This window comes from Cupressus sempervirens, chromosome 8 (genome assembly GCF_028749045.1).
Source record: "Cupressus sempervirens isolate cs-2001-9-10 chromosome 8, ASM2874904v1, whole genome shotgun sequence".
NCBI lineage: Eukaryota > Viridiplantae > Streptophyta > Pinopsida > Cupressales > Cupressaceae > Cupressus > Cupressus sempervirens.
This window is the reverse complement of record NC_143125.1, coordinates 625,372,790-625,398,051: the sequence shown is the minus strand read 5'-3', so window position 1 is coordinate 625,398,051 and position 25,262 is coordinate 625,372,790. Positions and strand designations below refer to the sequence as shown.

The following is a 25,262-nucleotide window of genomic DNA, read 5'->3' as shown; positions in this document are numbered from 1 at the left end:
TATAAATGGTTTGATGAGAACATAAACTCATAGTACTAATGTAAGAGGATTAGTACAACACTCATATAAATGGCTTAAAAGTGCCAGTTCAAGAAGTCAAATACAACCCTTGTCTAAATGACTAGGTGAGAATGAGCTAATGGCTAGGATAATGAGTAGAATAATATATTTAGACTTTTTAATATTTAATTCTAACATTAACTTGTAGATATTAATTGTCCAAAAAAACCCTAATAGTGGGGATATTACAATGTGTTTGTGTGTCTATGTATATGTATAAGTATACGTATATGTACATGTACATACATATATAAATATATATCTATGTATGTCTCTATGTATACATGTGTGTGTGTGTGTGTATAAATATACATATACATACACACACATATGTGTGTGTGTGCATACATGCATACATACACACACACACACACACACACACACACACACACACACACACACACACACACACACACACACACACACACACACACACACACACACACACACACACACACACACACACACACACACACACACACACACACACACACACATACATATATATATATAAATATATGCATACATACATACACATGTGTGTGTATGTTTTTGTGCCCGGACATGTATATATATGCATATGCATGTCTATGTACATGTATATGTATGTACGTAAAAATTAGGACAACACATAAAAAAAAAAAGTATGTTGAGCTCATTAAAACTCAACTGCTTACTTCTATTATATCTAAAACAATATCAATTGCTAATTTTATTTAAAACTATTTCAACTATCGAGTGTTGAATGAATCTATATATCAATAACTACAAAATGAGTTGAATTATTTTCTCATATTATAGAAATTTCTAATAATAGTTCTTGCCTCTATTAACAATATTTTTTGACACTAAAAATTATACCCAAGCCTTGAATATTTCTTGTCATGTGTAAACTCAAACCATACTTGTATAAAAAAAGAGGAAAATTATCTCGATACATAAGTAAATATATTGTAGACAAAATGGTGGCTATATTTGAATTTAAATCATTTACTACATTCACAAATATCTATTAAATGATTAGGAAAATACAAAAAAATATAGATGGTGTGTTAATTGCACATTCAATTATCTAATTCTATTAAACCTACACAAACATTAAATTTTTATTTTTCCCTTCTCTCAATTACTTAGTATTGCATCTACCTACATATATAATGACTTGAAAGGAAATTAATTTCTCTTCGCCTATTGTATCATGTGTGCATTATAATTTTTTAATGTCCTTTGCATCTTAACTACTTCTTGTAATATTTTCACTTTATTCTTACTTCTCTGACATGTGAACCAAATTGACACACAAATAAATATGTTATGTCATTTCTTTATGCCTTTTACTATCCTTCAAGATGATCATTATATTTAGTGACTAGCAAAGAAGCTGACTACACTCTTCCATTACTATACAAGTTCATGTAATCTTTTTTTCAAGATATATTTCAATCAAAAGTATTCTCTTTTACATATTACCTCAATCTTATTATTCTCTATTTTAATTAGGCTAGATATTAAACTATTCTGCATATTTAATTAATATAAAGGAAGTTGATTGTTATTCCCCTATCATAACAAGACCCTATTATACTTTTCGACTCATTTTTAAATCTATTTCTTGTAATGTTTTTATTGTAACAATATTATTTCATAAACCAACCAAGACCCTCTAATTTATTTATGATAAACCATTTGTTCATCTTAGGTTTATTGTGTAGATGTTTTTGTAATCTCAATTGTCATTTCTTCATTATCTTACCCGCCAAAGAAATGGAATTTTCCCCAAAGGCAATCAAATTAGTTAGATTAGAGTTTCTTATTGCCTAGTATTATTCTCTTTTACTCATAACTCAATGTCATTCCACTCTATCAAAACTAGAGTATGGATAATATTTTAAAAGCTTGAAATTTTTATTATTCTCATATTTGTTGATAGTAATATTATATGAAAATTTCAGTAACAAAAATTTATGAACTTTTTTGGTAAGCACTATTGGAAAGAATCCCCTCTATTGCACTAAGGGTCAATATCAAAGATCTTTATTCTTGACACGGTTGAGAGCTACCCCCATGAGAGTTTGAAACTTGCTTGTTGACACTACAAGAAAGAAGCCCCACCATTTAACCAAATGATCAAGCCCGATAAAATAGTTTTATTATTAATAACATTATTGTGATTTTCAATGAATAAGCATGTAGGTTCATTATGAGAGTAAAAGAAAAAAGTTAATATGTATGCTAGATAAATAGAAGAATAAGTTAGAAATATTTTTTATTACTCTCATATCCACATACTAAAAATAGAAAACTTTTTTTATTTCACATTCTCATGTTACACTTCTCACTAATTTATCCACTACCCTCAAAATGTGTGTGTGTGTGTGGGTATAGGCACATGTATGTATATGTACACACACACACACACACACACAAACACACACACACATATGGATGTATACATGTATATGTATGTATGTATGTATGTATAGATATGTATATGTATACATATACATGTATACGTGTATAATATGTGTGTGTGTGTGTGTGTGTGTGTGTGTGTGTGTAAATATGCATAAATGCAACTTCTCATGTGAAAGGCCTCATACAAGGGTAAGTGCACCAAGTTGTGGTGCCAAAAGGTGGATATAAGTGAGCACCTCTTTTCTAAAATCAATAATTTTTGAACTTCAACAAGAATTTGAAGATAGTTACACTCAAAATTTTAAGATATGACAAAAAAAAAAGTAATAGTTCTTTGAATCTAGTTTCTAAACTACTATTTTTTTCAAAATGGTTTAGTTTTACGTCCTCAAAAAAGGGGGCCACAAAAAGTGGTACTGTTTATTCCAAAAAAACATAACATAGTACAAAGTGTGGCCCCCCTAAAATTTTAACTTTTTTTTTGAAATTCTTTAATTAGGGTAATTTTATAATGTTTAACTTTTTTTTTATGACTATTTTAATTAGGCACATCCCAAAAAAGTGAAATATCTATATGCTCCCCCTAGAAATGATTGAAAACTAATCTAAAATCAAAACTTCTTTTTTTCAAAGTTTGTAGAATGGAATCTAGTTTCTAAAAAACTAAGTTCTTGCAAAATTCAATGAATGAGCTAATATCTATAGCCCAATTAGTACGTGTTGGTTTTTGAAAAAAAATGGACATACAATCAAAAGAAATTATAGATGAAAGGCTTGAAATAGTTCAAATAGAAAATAAATTATATGCTTATATAGCTAACATAGAGACCTACAATGTCATGTAACTTGATTTAATCGATGCTCAACCACAAGGGAACTTGAAGGAGAGCACAGAAGAAAAATTATTCATTTTTTGTATATTTGTAGCAAAACATGTCTCAGACCAGTTTACAGACGTCAAACCTTTGGGTTGGATCCCCAAGGCAAAACCAAGCATTAGGTTTGGTGGAATTCAAAGCTTTGAATAGCATGTGTGCTCTATGGTAGGTGTGTGCTATAGTCTGCATGTGCTATTTAAAGCTTTTTAAATTTGAGTCTTAGTAGCGCATGTGCACTTTAGTGCACATGCACTATTGAGACCTAAATAATGCATAGAGAGGGAAGGAGAGAGAGAGAGAGAGAGAGAGAGAGAGAGAGAGAGAGGATGGGAGACATGAAAGAGAGTAGGGGCTGGGAGGGAGAGGAAGTGAGAGAGAGCAAGGGTGGTAGAGAGAGAGTACGAGATGGGAGAGAGAGGAAGTGTGAGAGAGAGTAGGGGTGACAGAGAGAGAGTATGAGATGGGAGAGAAAAATTGAGAGTAGGGGAGAGAGAGAGAGAGAGAGAGAGAGAGAGAGAGAGAGAGAGAGAGTAGGCAATGGGAGATGGATTGAGAGAGGGACAATGAGAGAGAGGAGGATGGGAGTGTGTGTGTGTGTGAAATAGAGAGAGAGTAAGGGATGGGAGAGTGGAGAGAGAGTAGCTTGAGAGAGAGAGAGAGTAGGTGGCGAGAGAGGGAGTGGGAGAGAGAGAGGGGGAGAATGGGAGTGTGTGTAAGACAAAGAGTAGGGTATGAGAGAGAGTAGGGGATGGGAGAGAGAGTAGAGAGGGGGAGAGAGAGAGAGAGTAGGCGGTGGGAGAGGGAGTGGGAGAGAGAGAGAGGGGGGATGTAAGTGTGTGTGAGAGATCTAGAGAGCAGGGGATGGGGGAGAGAGAGAGGGGGGATGGGAGTGTGTATTTGTGAGTGATCTAGAGATTAGGGGAGTGGGAGGAGAGAGAGAGAGAGAGAGAGAGAGAGAGAGAGAGAGAGAGAGAGAGCAGGCAATGGGAGAGATAGTGAGCAAGAGAGTAGGTGGTGGGAGAGGGAGTGGGAGAGGGAGAGAGAGGGGGGATGTGAGTGTGTGTAAGAGAGAGAAAAAGTAGGGGATGGGAGAGAGAGTATGGGGTAGCAAAGAGAGTACAATATGGGAGAGAGAGTGAGAGTAGGGGATGGGAGAGAGTGTGAGAGTGAGAGAGAGAGTAGGGGGTGGAAAAGAGAGAGTAGGGGATGGGAGGGAGAGAGAGTGAGAGTAGGGGATGAGAGAGAGAGAGAGAGAGAGAGTAGGTGGTGGGAGAGGGAGTGGGAGAGGGAGAGCGAGAGAGAGAGAGAGAGAGAGAGAGAGAGAGAGAGAGAGAGAGAGGAGGAGGAGGAGGATTAGACAGTGTGAGTGAGAGAGAGAGAGAGAGTAGGGGATGGGAAAGGGGAGAGAGAGTATGAGATGGGAGAGGAGATAGAGAGGGGGGATGGGAGTGTGTGTGTGTGTGAAAGAGAGAGAGTAGGGGATGGGGGAGAGAGAGAGAGAGAGAGAGAGAGAGAGAGAGAGAGAGTAGCCTAAGAGAGAGAGTAGGGGATGGGAGAGGGTATGAGAATGTGAGAGAGAGTAGGGGGTGGCACAGAGAGAGAGTAGAGAGAGAGAGAGTAGGTGATGGGAGAGGGAGTGGGAGAGGAAGAGTAAGTGAGAGAGAGAGTAGGGGATGGGAGAGGAGAGAGAGAGAAAGAGAATGGTTCTGTGTGTGTGTGTGTGTGAAAGAGAGAGAGTAGGGGATGAGAGAGAGGAGAGAGAGAGAGGAGTAGGGGATGGGAGAGAGAGAAGGGGGATGGGAGTGTGTGTAAGAGAGAGAGTAGGGGATGGGAGAGAGAGAGAGAGTGAGAGTAGGGGATGGGAGAGAGAGAGAGAGACAATAGGCAGTGGGAGAGGGAGTGGGAGAGAGAGAGGGGGGGGTGGGAGTGTGTGTGAGAGATCTAGAGAGTAGGGGATGGGAGAGGAGAGAGAGGGGGTATGGGAGTGTGAAAGAGAGAGAGTAGGGGATGGGAGAGGGGAGAGAGAGAGAGAGAGAGTAGGTGGTGGGAGAGGGAGTGGGAGAGGGAGAGAGAGGGGGGATATGGGAATGCGTGTGTGAGAGAGAGAGAGAGAGTAGGGGATGGGAGAGAATGTGAAACTATGAGAGAGAGTAGGGGTGACAAAGAGAGAGAGTATGGGATGGGAGAGAGAGAGAGAGTAGGGGATGGGGGAGAGAGAGAGTAGAGAGGGATAGAGAGAGAGAGAGAGAGAGAGAGAGAGAGAGAGATAGCAGGCAATAGGGGAGGGAGTGGGAGAGAGAGAGGGGGGATGGAATTTTGTGTGAGAGATCTAGAGAGTAGGGGATGGGAGAGGAGAGAGAGGGGGGACGGGAGTGTGTGTGTGTGTGTGAAAGAAAGAGTAGGGAATGGGAGAGGGGAGAGAGAGAGTAGTGAGAGAGAGAGAGAGAGAGTAGGTGGTGGGAGAGGGAGAGAGAAAGAGGGGGGATGGGAGTGTGTGTAAGAGAGAGAGTAGGGGATGGGAGAGAGTGTGAGAGTGTTAGAGAGAGTAGGGGGTGGTAGAGAGAGAACAACATGGGAGAGAGTGAGAGTAGGGAATGGGAGATAGATTAGGCAGTGGGGGAGAGAGAGAGAGAGAGAGAGAGAGAGAGAGAGAGAGAGAGAGAGAGAGAGAGAGAGAGGGGGGGGGGGGGTAGAGAGAGTAGCCCAAGAAAGAGAGAGTAGGCAGTGGGAGAGGGAGTAGGAGAGGGAGAGTGAGAGAGAGAGAGTAGGGGATGGGAGAGGAGAGACAGTGAGAGAGAGAGTAGGGGATGGGAGAGGAGAGAGACAGTAAGAGAGAGTAGGGGATTGGAGAGGAGAGAAACTGAAAGAGTAGGGGATGGGAGAGAGTGAGTGAGAGAGAGAGAGTAGGCTGTGGGAGAGGGAGTAGGAGAGGAAGAGTGAGAGAGAAAGAGTAGGGGATTGGAGAAGAGAGAGAGCGAGAGACAGTGGGGGATGGGAGAGGAGAGAGATAGAGTGAGAGAGAGTAGGGGATGGGAGAGGAGAGAGATTAGGGAATAGGAGAGGAGAGATAGAGAGAGTAGGGGATGGGAGAGATAAAGAGTAGGTAGTGGGAGAGGGAGAGTGAGAGAGAGAGAGTAGGAGATGGGAGAGAAGAGAGAGTGAGAGAGAGAGTAGGGGATGGGAGAGGAGAGAGAGAGAGTAGGGGATGAGAGAGGGGAGAGAGTGAGAGAGTAGGTGATGGGAGAGAGAGTGTAAGAGAGTAGGCAATGGGAGAGGGAGTAGGAGAGAGAGAGCAAGAGAAAGAGTAGGGGATAGGAGAAGGGAGAGAGAGAGGGAGAGAGAGTAGGGGATGGGAGAGGAGAGAGAGAGTAGGGGATGGGTGATGGTGGGCTAGGAAGAGATTTATTTTCACATAGTACATATGCACTATAGTGTGTACGCGCTATAGTGCATACACACTATGAAATCACCGAAAAAAGTCATAAAGTAAGTTTGGGTCCCTGCTGATCCATATTCTGCTTTTTGTTTGTTGTGCATTTTGTTGTTCTGACAGAATTGGAAGTTAGCAAACACTATTTGAAGACTTTTTGAAGCTAGCAAACAACAAATTCAATCATTGAATACACTATTTCAAGGCTTTTTGAATATTCTTTCTATAGAAAAGGTTAGTGTAGTCCTTTTTAAATATTGTTTTTTGATATATAGAGACAAATTTGATTATTGTTAGGAATAAGGTATCTCAACCTTGTATAATTCCTATTCTTATTATTTGTTTTGTAAAATGTATTTCTTGCAAATAATGTTGATGTGTTGACATCTTCAATTGTGTATAAGGAGATCATGACTAAAACGGTTATGACGGATTCCTATGACACGTAATAGCTATGCTAGGAAGATTCAATGACAGGTGAAGACATGTGGCAACTAAGACATTTGAGTACTGTACACTCTACCCCAATAGTAGGGTTCAGGGCATCGGCCCGAGATTTTTTTGGGTTTCCTATTTTCTCAAAGAATGTTAAAACCCTAATACGGTTTACCTTTGGGAGTAGCCCTAAAAGTGAAGCACATGTTATAAGCATTTTTAGGGTTGTGAAGAGATGTGATGCAAAAAGGTGTATTGTTGGTACTGCATGTAGCTTCTGGAGTCTTTTTTTGTTGATGTTGAACTTGCATTGCAAGTGTATTGTAACCTTGTGTTGAAGATAATACATTGTGCAGGTTCTGAAGGGGTGGGGTTGTTTTATTGAAAGGTTTTTCCCCACCAGAAAATCCTTATATTATGTGTTCCTTTCTCTATCTATTTTTTGTATGCATGGTTGGCTGCAATATTGTTGTTTACATGATATTGAATCTGTAAGTGAAGAAGATTTTAATAGGATTTGCATCATACTTTCCTTATGAGATTAGTGTAGGAAGCTATTTCCGCACCTGAGTTTCCTTACAAGTGGTATCAGAGCTTGATCAACTTTTGATCCTAGTTATTCGGTAAGGTTTTTTGAGCTAATCTCAAGTTGAGTGGGAGTCTTGTGCAGAGCATCCTGAATCTTATTTGCAGATTGAGATGGCGAGTTCATCATATGGAAGAATGGAGGTGGAGAAATTTAATGGCACAAATTTTGGGTTGTGAAAACTCAAGATGGAAGACATTTTGGAAGATCGTGACCTATGAGAAGTGACTACAAGCACTACAAGACCAGCAACTATAGCTCAAGCAGATTGGGATATCAAAGACTGCAAAGCTAAGGGTCTCATAAGACTCTATTTAACCAATGCAGTCCTTCTTAATGTTCTAGATGAGAAAACCGCATATAGTTTGTGGGAGAGACTTGGGGCCGTGTATCAGGCCAAATCTTTGGTGAACAAGTTGTTCCTAAGGAAGAAGTTGTATTCCCTATGAATGGAGAAAGGTGGATCCTTAACAGATCATTTAAATGCATTTAATCTACTAGCTACACAGTTGACATCAGCTAGTGTCAAGTTAGAGGAGGAGGATCATTGCTACAAACTTTTTTGTTCTTTACCAGATTCATGGGACCATCTTGTGATGGCTCTTGGAAGCACATTAGTTACTTTCAAAATGGATAATGTGGTGTCTTCACTGCTATCAGAGGAGATGTGGAGAAAGGTTTCCGTTTCGAAAAAAGAAGCCCTTGCTATTCGTGGGGGATCCACAAAAAGAGGAAAGAAAAATGACAATAAGTCTGACAATAAGGGTACATCCAAATCTCGTGGGAAGTCAAAGAATTCCAATAAGTCCAAGGAAAATTGTTGGAACTGTGATAAGACTGGGAACTTCCGTAAAGACTGTAAAGAGCCTAAGAAGAAGAAGAAAGCCTCAGATTCTGGTTTTGAAAAATCTCAAGAAGATGGCAATGCATTCATCATAGCTTTGGCAGCCCATGCATTTGATGATGTGTGGTTGGTTGACTCGGGTGCATCTTTTCACATGACCTCTCATTGAAACTGGTTCTCAAGATATGAAGAGTTCGATGGTGCAAAGGTGTACTTGGGTGATGATTCTCACCTAAAGATAGTTGGACATGGAAGGGTCACTATCAAATTTCCTGATGGATGAGTAATGGGAATCAATGGAGTTATGCACATTCTAGGTTTGGCATGAAACCTATTATCTGTAAGTATGCTGAATAATGTAGGTGTGCAACTTGTTTTTTCTAAAGATGGATGTAAGATGATGAGTGGAGCTATGGTGCTTGCTAAGGGTACTAGGAGAGGTACTTTGTTTCAGCTTGATGCATACATTTCTCAGTGTAATAGTTCTTTTGTTTCAAAGAAGAGAGCAGCTATCACTTCATCCCCACCATTTGAACGAGCAGTAAAGAAGACTATGGTTAGTGGTTCTGATGGTAGTGCAACAAGTGTACCTAAGGGTGCAAAAAATTTGTAAGGAAAGCTTCCTATAGAAAAGACAATGTTGTGGCATATGAGATTTTGCAACATTGGTGAGAAGGGTCTCAGAACCCTAAAAAACAAAAATCTTGTTGAGGGGTTAAATGATTGCAATCACGAGTTTGACTTTTGTGAACACTGTGTATATGGTAAACAAAATCATGTTTAGTTTTACTCTAGTTCTCACAAATCTTCTGATGTTTTGGATCTTATTCATTCTGATGATTTGGTCCTATAAAAGTTCCTTCAATCTCCAAGTCTGTATTTTTTGTATCATTCATAGATGATTATAGTAGAAGGACATGCATTTATTTCCTTAAAAGTAAGACAAAGGTCTTTAGTCGATTTAAGGAATTTAAAGCCCTTGTAGAGAATCAGACTAGTAAGAAGATTAAGTGTGTGAGAATTGACAATGGTGGTGAGTTTTGCTCAGCAGAGTTTGAACAGTTCTATAAAGAACAAGGTATTGAGAGGCATAAGACAACTCCTTATACCTTGGAGAAAAATCGAGTTGTAGAGAGAATGAACAGGACACTGATGGAGAAGGCTAGGAGTATGCTTGGTGGAGCTAGTTTAGATCAAAGGTTTTGGGCCAAAGCTGTGGCCACTGGTTGCTATCTGGTTAACAGATCTCCTACATCAGCCCTTGTTGGTAAGACACCCATGGAGGTGTGGTCTAGTAAGAAGCCTTCAATTAGACATCTTCATTTTTTTTGGTTGTGAAGCTTATGCACATGTTCCAAAGGAGAAAAGATCTAAGTTGGAAAACAAAGCTGTTAAATGTATTTTCATCGGGTACAGTGCTAGTGTGAAAGGATACAAGCTTTGGGATCCTGTGACTAGTAAGGTGTTGTATAGAAAAAATGTTATTTTTAGAGAGCTAACATCTTCTCCTATTATGCTATAACTAGATGAAAAAGAAAAGGAAAAAGATGTTGTTCAGTTGCCTCCTACCCCTGAGAAGACTGAATAGAGAGACCATGTTGGGTCTAATGATGAGGAGAGCTCTAGTAGCTCTGATAGTTCAGAAGAAGAGGAAGAACAACCTCAACCTCAGCCCTTGAAGAGATCCACGAGAGAAAGAAAGCAACCAGAAAGGTTTGTTTATTCTATGTTAGATTCCAGTTGTGCTTTTTCTTTGATTACTAACATTGATGAGCCTAGATCTATGAAAGAGGCTTTGGGCATGGAAGATGCAGGTTCCTGGATTGAGGCTATGGATGATGAGATGGCTTCATTAGAGAAAAAAAAAAATGGGACCTTGTACCTTTGCCTAAAGGGAGAAAATCCATTGGCTATAAATGGGTGTTCAAGAAGAAATTCTATGCAGATGGCAGTGTTGAAAGGTACAAAGCTAGATTGGTGTGCAGTATCACTTTGTGAGAGATATGGTGGAAGATGGAAAGGTAAATTTGGAAAAGGTAGATACTATGAAGAATGTTGCAGATGCATTAACGAAACCAGTGGGCACTGAGAAGTTCAGAAGGTGTTCGGAGTCTATGGGCCTTTTGGCCTATAGTGGTTAGTTCTTGTTATGTTCATGTTGCTCTTACAAGGTGTTTGAAAAGTGGGAGAATGTTAGGAATAAGGTGTCTCAACCTTGTATAATTCCTATTCTTATTATTTGTTTTGTAAAATGTATTTCTTGCAAATAATGTTGATGTGTCGACATCTTGAATTGTGTATAAGGTGATTAGGACTAAAATGGTTATGATAGATTCCTATGACACGTAAGAGCTATGTTAGAAAGATTCGATGATAGGTGAAGACATGTGGCAACTAAGATATTTGAGTACTATACACTCTACCCCAATAGTGGGGTTCGGGGCATTGCCTTGAAAATTTGTTTGGGGTTCCTATTTTCTCGGAGAATGGTAAAAACCTAATATGGTTTACCTTTAGGAGTAGCCCTAAATGTGAAGCGCATGTTATAAGCATTTTTAGGGTTGTGAAGACATGTGATGCAAAAAGGTGTATTGTTGGTACTGCGTGTAGCTACTGGAGTCTTCTGTTGTTGATGTTGAACTTGCATTACAAGTGTATTGTAACCTTGTGTTGAAGATAATACATTGTGCAGGTTTTTAAGGGGTGGGGTTATTTTATTGAAAGGTTTTTCCCCACCGAAAAATCCTTGTGTTATGTGTTCCTTTCTCTGTCTATTTTCTATATGCATGGTTGGCTACAATATTGCTGTTTACATGATATTGAATTTGTAAGTGAAGAAGATTTTAATAGGATTTGCATCATACTTTCCTTATGAGATTAGTGTAGGAAGTTGTTTCCGCACCTGAGTTTCCTTACAATTATAATTTGACATGTTGTTTAATATATAGTGAATTCATTGAAATTTGTATATTTGAATGAATTGTTACTTGGAAATGGTTAGAAATTTGGCAATTTGTTTAATATATATTGTGTATTCATTAAAATAATTGTAATTTTTATATGTATTTGAATGATTCTTAATTTAGAAATTGTAAGTAATTCAGATGTTTGAATAATTTGACATATAGAAATCATCATCATGCCAAGGAAGAAACCAAAAACTCAAACAAAGGAAGAGAGGGAGACAGATTTGGAAATTAAAAGAGACAAAATGAAACTACTACATGAACAAAGAAAATTGCAAAGCAATAATGAAGAATTGACTTTCAAAGAGGAACAAGAACCACCAATACAAAGAAAAAAAGAGGAAGAATTGGAAAGACAAATAGAATGAATGAGATAGTTATGCTCAAGAAGACAATGGAATTTTGAAGCTACACAATCTTCTAATGTTGGAGTCATATCATCCTCTCATGTTGAAGAGATGCTAATTTGTAGATCCAAGGATATACACACTCCATCATGTCATGTTGAAGGCACAACATCAACATATCAAGTAGGTGATATTCCATCTTTTGCATCTTATTGCCAAGGTACATCATCTTCTATTCAAGATATGCAAAACACTCAACCTTATATTGATTTTAAAAATATTGAGGGAAAGGAAGAGATTATAGCACCTTCTAGAATTCATTTTAGAAGGCCAAAATATTTGATTGATATTAATACTAACATTTTGAAATCACTGCATGACAAGATTAGCAAGCATACTTGTCAAAGAAAAGTTAATTGTATGTGGAGATTATTCTTTTAAGAATTAAATATTACAAGTCAATACCAATTATTTGTTGAAATGATGAGAAATTTGAAATTTAGGCCTATCATGAAGTTTCTTGGGCTAAGAATGATGTACAATTCAAATGAAAAAAATATTGTAAAGAGTTTAATGAGTGCTTATGACAAAGTGGGTTCTAAATCACACACCAAAGATAGTAATATCACAAGACGAGTACTTACATTGGCAATAGTAAGTACCCAAATGAAGAAAGCTCAACTCATGATAAAGACAAGCAAAACATTGAAAATTGGTAGAGGTACTCTAAGGAGAGCCAAGCTAAGGCGTGAGAGATTGGAAGATCCAATAAAAAATGAGTTATGAACATTTAGTAGTAGACTACCAAAAAAAGATAAAGAAATTAGTGAAGGTTTGAAATCATTCATCAGAGATTTTTGGAAAAATAACACACATGTTTCTCCTAATCAAAGATATTTTGTAAGGAGGATTGGTAGCCAAAATCGTGACCCACCTGCAAAATATTTTTTGGACTTAACTTTGACACAATTTTTTGTAAAATTTATTTGTATGTATCCTCAAATTTGAATAAGTCAAAGATTTTTTGAGATAGGTGAACTTTTTTATGTGAAGATAAATCACACATACACAACTTGTTTTTGTAGGATACATATTGAATTTTCTATCCATTTTGATGTTTTTAGGCATATATGTGTGTTTTAGCATTCTAAGTTTGTTTTGTAGGATTGTGATATAAATGAACCACCAAGATCTTAAAGGGAATTCATATCCAGCATTTTATGTGAAATAGGGGATGGCCAACAATTTGACAAGACATCATGCTTGGATGGTACATGCTTATTTTGTGGTTCTTTGCAACTTTTATCAACTTGTGAACATATGGATAGTACACATGCAATTGAAAATGAAATAGTGGATTACAAAAATTTTATGATAGTGACATATGCTCAAAAAGGTGGGAAACAAGGTAAAAGATGTGATTTAGTCATTAAAAGGATTCCAGTGTATGAGTTCATGAAGATTTTTCATGAAAAGATTATTTACAAGTATGCAAGGCATACACATAGAGCTTGATGGCTGGATTTTCAATTAAAGTTGTGCAAGGATATGTTTCCACTAGACACCATTGTTTTGGTTGTAGAATTTGCAAAGAACTATACACTACAACCACAAAATGAGGTGCAAGAAAAGTATTATACTTCTCAACAGGTTTCCATATTTGTTGACATAACATTCATGCATTCACCTACAAGTACAGAGGATTGACAAGAAGATTTTGAGGGAGTACCATTTTTACATCAGCAATGATTGATCACATTCTATGAAGTTTGTAAATGGTTGTTTTTAACTATTTTATGGAGATTTGGCTAACAGGGGCATACCATATCGTTAGCACATTATTTGGTCTGACAATTGCGCATCTCAATTCAAGATTGCACAAATGTTCTATTGGTTGAGCAAGATGCACAGGTTGTGTAGAATTCAATATATGTGGATTTTGCAGAGGTTGGTCATGGAAAGGGAGAGTACAATGGTGTAGACACATGTATCAAAATAGCTTTAGCTCATAAAGAACTAAAGCACAAAGATGGAGCAATATTGGAAGATGCAAAATCTGTCGTCCAGTGGTGTAACGCCACAATGGGTCCAGGTAAGGAAAGTGAGTCTACGGTTTGTAGATTTGTTTGGTTGATATATAATAATAACATTGCACCATATGAGAGCAAGGAAGGGCTTCCAGACAATTACCAAGGCTTTTCCAGATCCTCTATAGATAAGAAGCAATCATGTCAAGCAAGCAAGGTGGAAAGGCTAAGCCACTGAAGCAACAAAAGCAAGACAAAAAGGAGTATGATGAGCATGACTTTGCAAATATTCAAAAGAAAAAATATGAGGAGAAGGCCTTGAAAGAGTTAAAAACCAAGGCGCAATAGAAAGGTTCTTTTGGTGGATCTAGATTGAAGAAAAGTGGAAAAAAATAGGCACTACAAATGATGGATATTTGCAGCTGGAATTTACTATAGTGTTCGCATAGGAGATGTTTACTAAAATATGAAATATGGTTAAGAATGCTTAAAATTATAGCCCCCTTAGACCTTCATTTATGTGTAATTGTGTTGACATCCAAATAAGTAAATAAGGACTTTTCTTGTGTCTGGTTTTATTTCTACAAAACATTGCACTATATGAGGATTGTTGCACACTAATAGGATCAAGTGAGTTGCACTCTTTTAGAAGCTCTGATGTAGGTTCATGGAGTATCCAAACATAAAAAATGGCATGCTATTTTTCATCATGTACAGAGGAAAATTGGGATGACTGTGAGTCAACTAAATGGGTGTACAAATGGGATATATGGATTTTGGGCCCAATTGACACCTATCATCCCCCATAAGCACTAGAAATGGTAGAGATGGATTTGTCTATTGACTTTGACCACTTGTCTAATCTAATGCAACTTGGTAATATATATATTTATATATCTTTGTAAGTTTAATATGTAACTTTATAAATTTTACCTAAGTATTTTCTAAATTAATGACGGTATTTTGTACATTTATCACTGTAGGCCATGTTTTTGTTGTTATTGCACCTAAAGACAATGAAGAAGGGATAAGTTATTATTTGTGTCATTGTGTCCAAGCCAAACAAAAATTGGATCACTTGGTTATAGATGGTGAAGGTTTAGAGTACCATATCAATATTTTTTTTGTAACAAGCACATGACTTAGACGATATTCTATGAAGAACCCTAACTTGTGGTTATTCAAGGATTTGAAAATAGAGAGGAAGATTCCTCATTACTCGAACCTTGTTGTCACATCAAATATCCACTTGATAAAATATGGTAGAAAACCACATAATAAGACTCTTTAGAAAGTTCATGAGTTAGACCATGAGGCAATACTTGAGACATTAAAATGTAGAGCAGATCTAGTTGGTTCATTAGATTGAATAGGGAGAGAGGGAGAGAGAGAGAGAGAGAGAAAGAGTGGTCAATTGGATCCTTGGTGTCATTATAAGCCAAGATACCAAATTGAACCAAAGGTAAAATTTGAATAATTTGAGTTATTTTTTATGTAATGAGGAGTTTTTAGTTATTTAGATAGATTTAAAAGCCTTGGGGTCTTTGGGAAAAGATTTAGGTGTCAAGGAGGTTATTAAAGCAAAAATGTCAATGTTGTCATGCATATAAAATGCAAAATGAGAACTTTTCTTGCTAAATAATTGAAATGGAAGTTGAAAATTGGCATAACCATTTTAATGATGGTTATGACCATTGGAGGTACTACATGTTTAAAAATGTTGTACATGAAGTGAACAACATAGTTGTATGGACTGGTGAAGATTTACATGAATAAAACTCTAATTTTTTGCCTTTTTCTCTATTTTTCTAAGTTGTATGGACATGTATGGATTTTTGAAGGAGATCAAATATAATAGTTGGATAGCTTGATGAACTAGGTCTCATTTTCATTTGGTTTAAGAATTATATCTTTCCATTTGCTTAAGTTATTACAGTTTTTGTGAAGGTTGCTTATTTGGGCCTGAATTCAAGGGTTTTGGCAAACATGTGGCTCTAACTTGCAAACCCATGGTTGGAATTTAATGCCTCTTTAGAGTACACAATTTAGTGGAGTGTACTTTGATATGGCAGAGTTTCAAACTTGGAGGAATTGGTTTGATATTTTTACCAACTGGACCTAGTCTAAAAATCCCTATGTGTTTAGCAAGGAATTGAAGAAGAAGTGGCATTTAGGCTTCCAAACTGATTGTTTGAATCTAGATGAAGGGTGACATGGAGTTTTAGGAAGGAGAGTAAGAGTTCCATGGGGTTGAGTTGATTCTATGAACCTAGCTTCAAGCACTTGATTTGGAAACCTAGCCTAATCAAGCCTATTAAGTCTACAGACTAAAGTGGAGTTTGGGTATACTAGAATGGAATCAGCCCTTTATCCTTTGGATTCTTCAAAAAATAGGTAAAAGGTATTTGAAAAGGTGATAATTTTTCCTTTTCCTTTCAAAATTTTGGAACTTTGCCAAGGAAAACTAAATTTTGACCCACTAGGATTTCTAGGCCTAAGTTAGGGATATTGATCCTTTGAAGGTGTTGGGGCCTTGAAATTGAATGAATTCTTGTGGTTTAGTCCTAGAAATTCTTAATCAAGTCTAATTTTAAAGTTGTGAAACCTTTTTTCTTGTTTTTCGTTAATTGGCCTAGTTGAGGGCAAGTGTCGCTAAAGCCATATTTTGATCCAAGTTTGCCAAGAGCCCTAGGAAAAGGGAAGGACCTTAAGAGAGTGGAGTCCACTTGGATAAGTAAAGATCATAATTTGGAAAAGGCTAATAACCAATAAATCATCCTAAAGTGGGTTTGGGTACCCTTAGAGGTTTAAGAACCAAGTGGCAAAAGTAGGTTGTGTGCTCTACATCAATAAGGGTCATTAGACCTAGGTGTGATAGCTAGGGTGTAGGAAGTCACAATGTCTTTAGACAAGTCACTAATTGGCCTAAAAGTCAAGACATATCTTGCCATAGATCAATGAGCAACTTAAGGGATAATTCTCTATCTTAGGAAAGGGTCCCCAACATGGAACTACTAAGGGGTAGCCCATTTAACAAGTTGGAAGTGTTAGAAATTATTTTGCACGTAGTAGGAGTTTGAATTATATGGGCAGGGATAGGATAGAAAAGATTAAAGAACATATGAAGCAAGTGAATTGAACAATGCACACATTGTTTCATCTTAAATAACAAAGTATATTGAGATCTGACTTTCTTTAAAAGGGCTCAAAGGTAGATTGAAGTTCATCATCAATATTATTTTTGTTTAACATAACCTTTCAATATGTTGCCCTTGATTTTTTCTTTGTAAGAATTAAGTATAAATCTACACAAAAATCCATTTGCATTGTGGCTCATGTCTCTTAGGCCCTTTTTTTATGTCTTTTCAAATGCCCTTGCATTATCCTCATAGTTACTAATGTATAGGTCAATATTTGAATCTCAACATGTGAATAGTTTGTCTTAGTTCTCATATGTAGTCAAGGTCCTTGACATGAATTACAAGTCATAAGTTACATGAATTAACAAAATGCAATTAGGTCCCACAAACTTGATTGCAATTTTTCTCATGCCTAAGTGGTTGGCAAGCCTTAAGACCCAACTAATAAGTCATCCTTCTATGTTGATAGGTACACATTGTAATCAAGTCTCTCGGAATTGATTGCAATCTCTTTAAGCATCTTCATATGTCATTGGGTCAAGTATTGTATCCCTAAAATCTAGTCTTGAAGACCTAATTGCATATCACCCTCTTAACACAATCATAGTTAAGTATTTGAGACTTGACTACATATCAACATGTATTGAACTTACAACTTGTAATGTAGCTCTAGGACCCAATTACATATTGTATCTCTTCTACACTTGCAATCAAGTCTTTAGGGTATTATTATATATTTTCTTTATAGAAACTTGTAGGAAAAGTGATGCAGAGCAAGATGGGCCCTTCCAAGTTCTATGAGAAAATACTTCAAATAATGTGTTTTCCCAAAGGTTTTTGAATACAACCTTAAGGCTTAAGTTTCCCAAATTAGGTAAATGAATTATCCAAAGACTTATTAGTAATATAATGGTTTTGAATACCCTAATACACCCCAAATAACCAGTTTACCAAATATGAAGAGCCTATCTCTAAGGTAAACTAGTCATCCCAGCCTACTAGGCCTACAAGCCCCAATTAGCCCTCAAATGTTGTCCTCTTGCATTTTTCTCCACATTTTCCCATAACTCAAAGACAATAAATTGAAGATTAGGATACAAATTTGGCTTCTCCATAACATATAAAAAAAAAGGTATGGTTGTTTTGGACCAAGTCTCTGCTGTTACACTATGGGCCACTTTTTAGGCATAAAAACCCCTCCATTTACAAAGGAACTATATGGAATAATTATCTCCCAATCATACAACTTGGTAAAGTATCTTAATATGATCCTAAGTGAGGATTCTTCAATTGGTTTGAACCCATCAACTCTCTATATGTGCTTTTTATGAAACCTCAGCAAACAAGGCCAAAAACTAGGGCCTCTTCAAATCTAACCAAGAAATCACTTCTAGGACCTATTAGTTGATCCTACACCATGTTTATAATGATTTATTTGACTATGTTACATAAAACCATGGCCTCCTTTATGAAAATCTGTCATTGCTATACATATGGCATCAAATTTAATGCATTTTCATGCATTCAAGCACTCCAAACTTGTCCAGTTGGATGATCATCTACATCCTTTGACTATTCCCTACATTAGTATGCATAATTACATATGATACATGTTAATAATCCATCCCCAAGTCATAGTTAGAATAGAAAGAAAATGGCTACATCATTTTTCTTGAAGGAAACTGGTGCAGGGCACCAAGAAAAATGGATATTTGTCCTAGTTTTGGATTTGGAACATTAATAAGAATGTTTTAATAAGACCAAAATGTAAGGTCAATTGGGCTCTAGGTGTCATTATAAGCTAGAGTGCCAAATTGTACCAATGGGTCAAAAGTAATAAATTTTAATGGTTTTTTAATGCAAATAGGATTTTTTTAATTCTTAGAAGGTTTTAATGGTCCTTAGGGTCATTTGGTCAAGTTCTAGGTGTATAGGAAGTTAGTTGTCAAAAATTGTGAAAAATTGTGAAGATTGTCAAGTAAAATTGCAAAATTGTTGACAACTTTGCAATATGGTTGCAAAAATGGTTGTATGTTGGCATAACCATTTGAAATATGGTTATAACCATTGAAGACATAGAATACATGTTTAAATATGTTGTACATGGAGAGGACAACATGATGGTATGGACTGGTGAACATTTGCATGAATAAAACTCTAATTTTATGCCAATTTCACTATTTTTCTATATTGTACAACATTTCATGGATTGGGAGAGGGGATCAATTGATATGGTTGGATAGCCTAATGAACCAAGCTTAATTTTCTTTTGGTTTGAAGGATTTATCTTTCCATTTGTTCAAGTTATTGCATTTTTTGTTCAAGTTGCTTGTTTGGGGCTAAATTCGAGGGTTTTGGCAAACATGTGCCTCTAACTTGCAATCCCATGGTTAGAATTCGATGCCACTTGGAGGGATGAAAGCTAGGGGAGTTTAATTTGATATGTTATAGTTTCAAGCTTGGAGGAGAAGGTTTCATATTTTTACTAGTTGACCCTAGGCTGAAAATCCCTATGTTCAGCCTAGATTTGTAGGAGAAGTGATTAGATTTCCAAACCAACTAATCTGACCTAGAAAAAGGGTGAAATGGAGATGTGTCATGTAGAGGAGTTCCATGTAGTTGTGCTGGTTCCATGAACCCATTTCCTAACACTTGCCTTGGAAAGCTAGCCTAATTAGGCCTATTAGGTTTGTGAACCAAGTGGGAGTTAGGATATTCTAGAGTAGGTTTAGCCCAAGATATTTGGAGTCTTCAAGAACCTAGTAAAGGGTATTTAAAAAGATAATTTATTTAATACCTCATTTGGAAAGTTTGGAAGTTAGCCATAGAAAACTAAAAATTGACCTAATAGGATTTCTAGCCATGATTTTGGGAATTTTGTCTTTTGGGAGTGTTAGAACCCTAAAAGTGCATGAATCTCTATGGTATGAGCCTAGTGATGTTGATCCTAGCCTAAGTTTGGAGTATGGAAACCAGATTTCACAATTTGCCTTATTTGGCCTAATTGAGGGCTAGTGTCCCTAAAACCGATAATTGACCCAAGTTTGCTAAGAGCCCTAGAGAAGGGGAAAGACCTTAGAAAAGTGGATTCCACTTGGAGAGATAGTGGTCAGGATTGTGTAAAGGCTGGTATGCTTGATTGGCATATTGCAGTGGGTTGGATTCTACTAGGCACTTAGGAAGCTTTTGGTGAAAGAAGATTGTAAGCTGTGCATCATAAACAATGTGAAAATGCCTATCTATAGTGCTTCATCTAAATAAATGAAAACTTCAAATTGGACCTAGGCGTGGTAGTATGGATATTGGATGCCATTTATTGCAAACTTGCAAACGTGAAGAGTTTTATTGCTACATTTCACCAATCTCACTATGTCCATGGTCATTATTGTCTTTTCATTCATGTTTGGGGGCATGTTCCTAGTCTAGAGCACCAAGGCACTTGGTTTATATTTTGATTTTCATGTTTTCTTACCTACTTAAGCTAGAATAAACAACCCTTGGATGAGAAGTCCATGGTTGTCAAAGAAAGACACACTTTTGTATGCTTAAGGCACTTTATGCAATTTATAAGCAAAAGTTGCTCATTAGGAAAATTCAGGATTTTTGAAGTTTTTGGTCATGAAATTCTAGGAATGAGTTGTTTTTAGTTGTTTTTGTATGTTGGAACCTTTTCCAAGTCCTAGAAATGGAATCAAGTGAAAAATGTAAAAATTGCACTTTTTGTGCAAAGTTGCATTATTGAAAGTTGTAAAAGTTGCTTAAATTTGCAACTTAGTGGGAAAAGGGTTATAACTATTAAAATATGGGTTCTAACCATTAAAATATACATGGGAGATATATATAGACCTCATTTTTGAGGTTTGGAGGGCATTAATATATGGATTTGAAGAAGTTGCAAAGAAAGAAATTCAATTTTTGAGTCATTTTTTTGTTGTTTGCACACTGCACAAAATGTATAGACTTTTAGACTAGATGTGATGGATTTTTGAGATAGATTTTTGAATTAGGTTTCTTTTTCTTTTGGTGTCATCATTCTATGTGTTTTCTAACTCAAGTTATTGTATTTTTAGTGAAACTAGGTTTTTAGGACAACATTTTGGTGCACACAACAAAAAGGGCCTCTAACTGCAATTTCCTTGATTGAAATTTCATAGCCACTCAGGAAATGGTAGTTAGTAGAGTAATTTTTAAGATTATAGGGTTTAAATACTACATGATGTGTTTTGTGATTTTTCCAATCAAGCCCTAGGTCAAGTACCATGAAGGATTTGACCTCTTGTAGTGTGTTGATTTGTGAATGGCAGGAGTTTGGAAATTGGTGAAGGGTTGAGCATTTGGAAATAAGTTATTTTATTATCTTAAAACTTTCTTGAGCATTGAGTTCATTTCCACAACCCTGTTTCCTACTAGTTGCTTTGTAAACTAGTCATTTACTTGAATGGGACATGTTTGGGAACTAACAATCTCCATTTAAGCTGAAATCTCAATTTAAACATGGCAATGAGCTTTTTGTTGTTATGTTAAGAACATTAATATATTTTGATGAGAAATTTTAGGGATCATGCCCAACTTGAGTATCCTGGCTTCCCAAGTCTTATAAATACAAAGTTGCATTGTTGCTCAAAAAGTTACTTGAGCAACTTTTGCAATTTTTGCAAAAATTTTGCAAATGGAAGTTTGGGAAGTTGTAACTATGCATACTTGGTTATATGAGCATGAGAAACATTTTTTTGAAGGTTAGAAGGTTTCCAATCAAATTTGCATTTTTAAGCAACATTTATAATTTTGCACAAAAAGTTTTCACTTCTAGGACTTGGAAAAGTTTTCAAACTATTAAAAAAAAACTAAAAACACCTAATCCTAGGCTATCTTGACAAAAAATTCAAAAATACTAAATTTGGCCTAATTAGCAACTTTTGCTCATATCTTGCACAAAGTGGCCTAGGCATACATATCTTGCTCATATCTCTCTCACCATTCATCATGAGATCAAACTATCTATTTTGTTAGCTCTGAGTGGCTAGGTAAACCCTAGTCCCAAGCTCATCCCATCCCATTGAGTGCTCAAACATTCTTGGGCACATTGAACCGAAATCTCTCTAAGGGTCACTAAATGCCATAGGGTAGTGATCTTTGATGAGGCATATCTTGGAGCTCATGTGAGGTATGGATGTGATTCTAGGTCCTATAAGACCATGTTGTGGAGACCTAAAGTAACCTCTCTCACTTTTTGGAGATCTTACTCCATTTTGATTTTGCAATGCCATCTCGGGTGATGCTGAAACTGATAGTGTTGGCCATTACAAAGTTGCCAATTGCCAAATCTTCCTTACTGCTCATCGTGGGATCAAACTATCTATTTTGTTATCTCTGGGTGGCTGGGTAAAGCATATCTCCAACCTTGTCTAGTCCCGTTGAGTGCTTGAATGTTCTCGGGCATGCTGAATCAAAATGTCCTTAAGGGTCACTAAATGTCATAGGGCAGAAATATTTGATGCAACATATCTTGGAGCTCGTGTGAGGTATGGGTGCAATTCTAGGTCCTATAGGACTGTGTTGTAGAGACCTACAATAACCTCTCTCACTTTTTGGAGATCTTACTCCATTTTGATTTTGCAACGCCATCTTGAGTGATGCTGAAACTCATAGATCTGGCTAGTACAAAGTTGCCAATTGCCAAATCTCCCTCACCATTCATTGTGGGATAAAACTATCTATTCTATTATCTTTGAATGAATGGGTAAACCCTATCCCCAAGCTCATTCAATCTTTTTGAGCGCTCGAACGTTCTCAGGCATGCCCAACCGAGATGTCCCTAAGGGTCAATAAATGTCATAGGGCAGTGATATTTGATGGGGCATATCTCAAAGCTCATGTGACATATGGATGTGATTCTAGGTCCTATAAGACCATGTTGCAAAGACCTACAATAACCTCTCTTTCTTTTTGGAGATCTTACTCCATTTTGATTTTGCAACACCATCTCAGGTGATGTTGAAACTTGTAGTGTTGGCTAGTACAAAGTTGCCAACTGCCAAATCTCCCTCACCATTCATTGTGGGATCAAACTATCTATTCTATTAGCTCTAGGTAGATGGGTAAACCCTATCCCCAAGCTTGTCCTATCTCATTGAGCACTCAAACATTCTTGGGCATGCCGAACCGAAACATACCTAAGGGTCACTAAATGCCATAGGGTCGTGATCTTTGACTAGGCATATCTCAGAACTTGTGTGACATATGGATGTGATTCTAGGTCCTATAGGACCATGTTGTAGAGACCTACAATAGCCTCTCTCTCTTTTTAGAGATCTTACTCTATTTTGATTTTGCAATGACATCTCAAGTGATGCTGAAACTCATAGTGTTGGCCAGTACAAAGTTTCCAACTATCAAATCTCCCCAACCATTCATCGTGGGATCAAACTATCTATTATTTTAGCTCTGGGTGGCTGGGTAAACCCTAGCCCCAAGCTTGTCCTATCCTATTGAGCACTTGAACTTTTTTGGGCATGCCAAACCAAAATGTCCCTAAGGGTCATTAAATGCCATAGGGCAGTGATCTTTGATGGGGCATATCTCAAAGCTTGTGTGAGGTATGGATATGATTCTAGGTCCTATAGAACCATGTTCCAGAGACCTACAATAACCTCTCTCACTTTTTGGAGATATTACTCTATTGTGATTTTGCGATGCCATCTTGGGTGATGCTGAAACTCATAGTGTTGGCTAGTACAAAGTTGTCAACTACCAAATCTCCCTCACCATTCATTATGCGATTGAACTATCTAATCTGTTAGCTCTGGGTGGTCAAGTAAACCCTAGCCCCAAGCTCATTTGGTCTTGTTGAGTGCTTGAACATTCTCAAGCATGCCAAACCAAAATGTCCCTAAGGGTTACTAAATGCCATAGGGTAGTGATATTTGATGGGGCATATCTCAGAGCTCATGAAAGGTATGGATGCAATTATAGGTCTTATAGGACCATGTTGTGGAGACCTACAATAACCTCTCTCACTTTTTTGAGATCTTACTCCATTTTGATTTTGTGATGCTATCTCGAGTGATGTTGAAACTTGTAGTGTTGGCTAGTACAAAGTTGCCAACTGCCAAATCTCCCTCATCATTCATCATGGGATTGAACTGTCTATTTTGTTAGCTCTAGGTGGTTGGGTAAACCCTAGCCCCAAGAAAATCCAGTCCTATTGAGTGCTCAAAAATTCTCGGGCACATTGAACCAAAATGTCCCTAAGGGTCACTAAATGTCATAGGGCGGCAGTCTTTGATGGGGCATATCTCAAAGTTGGTGCAAGGTGTGGATGTGATTCTAGGTCCTACAGGACCATGTTGTGGAGACCTACAATAACCTCTCTCACTTTTTGGAGATCTTACTTTGTTTTGATTTTGTAATGCCATCTCAGGTGATGTTGAAACTTGTAGTGTTTTCCAGTACAAGGTTGCCAACTGCCAAATCTCCCTCACCATTCATCATGGGATTAAACTATTGATTTTGTTAGCTCTGGGTGGCTGGGTAAACCTTAGCCACAAGATCATCCTATCTCATTGAGTGCTTGAACATTCTCAGCCATTCTAAACTGAAATGTCCCTAAGGGTCACTAAATTCCATCGAGCAATGATCATTGATGGGGCATATCTCAAAACTTGTGCAAGGTATGAATATGATTCTAGGTGCTATAGGACTATGTTGTGGATACCTATAATAACCTCTCTTGCTTTCTAGTGATCTTACTCCATTTTGATTTTGTAATGCCATCTTAGGTGATGTTGAAACTTGTAGTATTAGCTAGTACAAAGTTGCCAACTACTAAATCTCTCTCACCTTTTTTTGTGCGATCGAACTGTCTATTTGATTAGCTCTAGGTACTTAAAATGTAAATAATAAAAACAAGATATATATTATGATGTTGGCACCAAATATAGACATAGTTTTAAAAAAAATTAATTTATGGTTTTGAACAACTTTGAACTAAGGTTCAAAGCAGTTCAAAGTGGTTCAAAGAGGCATCTTGTAGGTTCAATTCAAGAAAAGTTCAAAATCCATGTTTGATTTAACACTAGAATTCAGTGGTTGTCAAGATTGAAGTTTAGCCTCTAGTTTCAGTCTGAATTTAAAA

The 25,262-nt window shown here is 37.1% G+C and overlaps 1 pseudogene; it reads left to right on the top strand.

Annotated features, from left to right (window-relative positions):
- Positions 1-14,187: 14,187 nt before the first annotated feature.
- LOC149543997 (uncharacterized) lies at positions 14,188-14,384 on the top strand (annotated as a pseudogene).
- Positions 14,385-25,262: the final 10,878 nt, after the last annotated feature.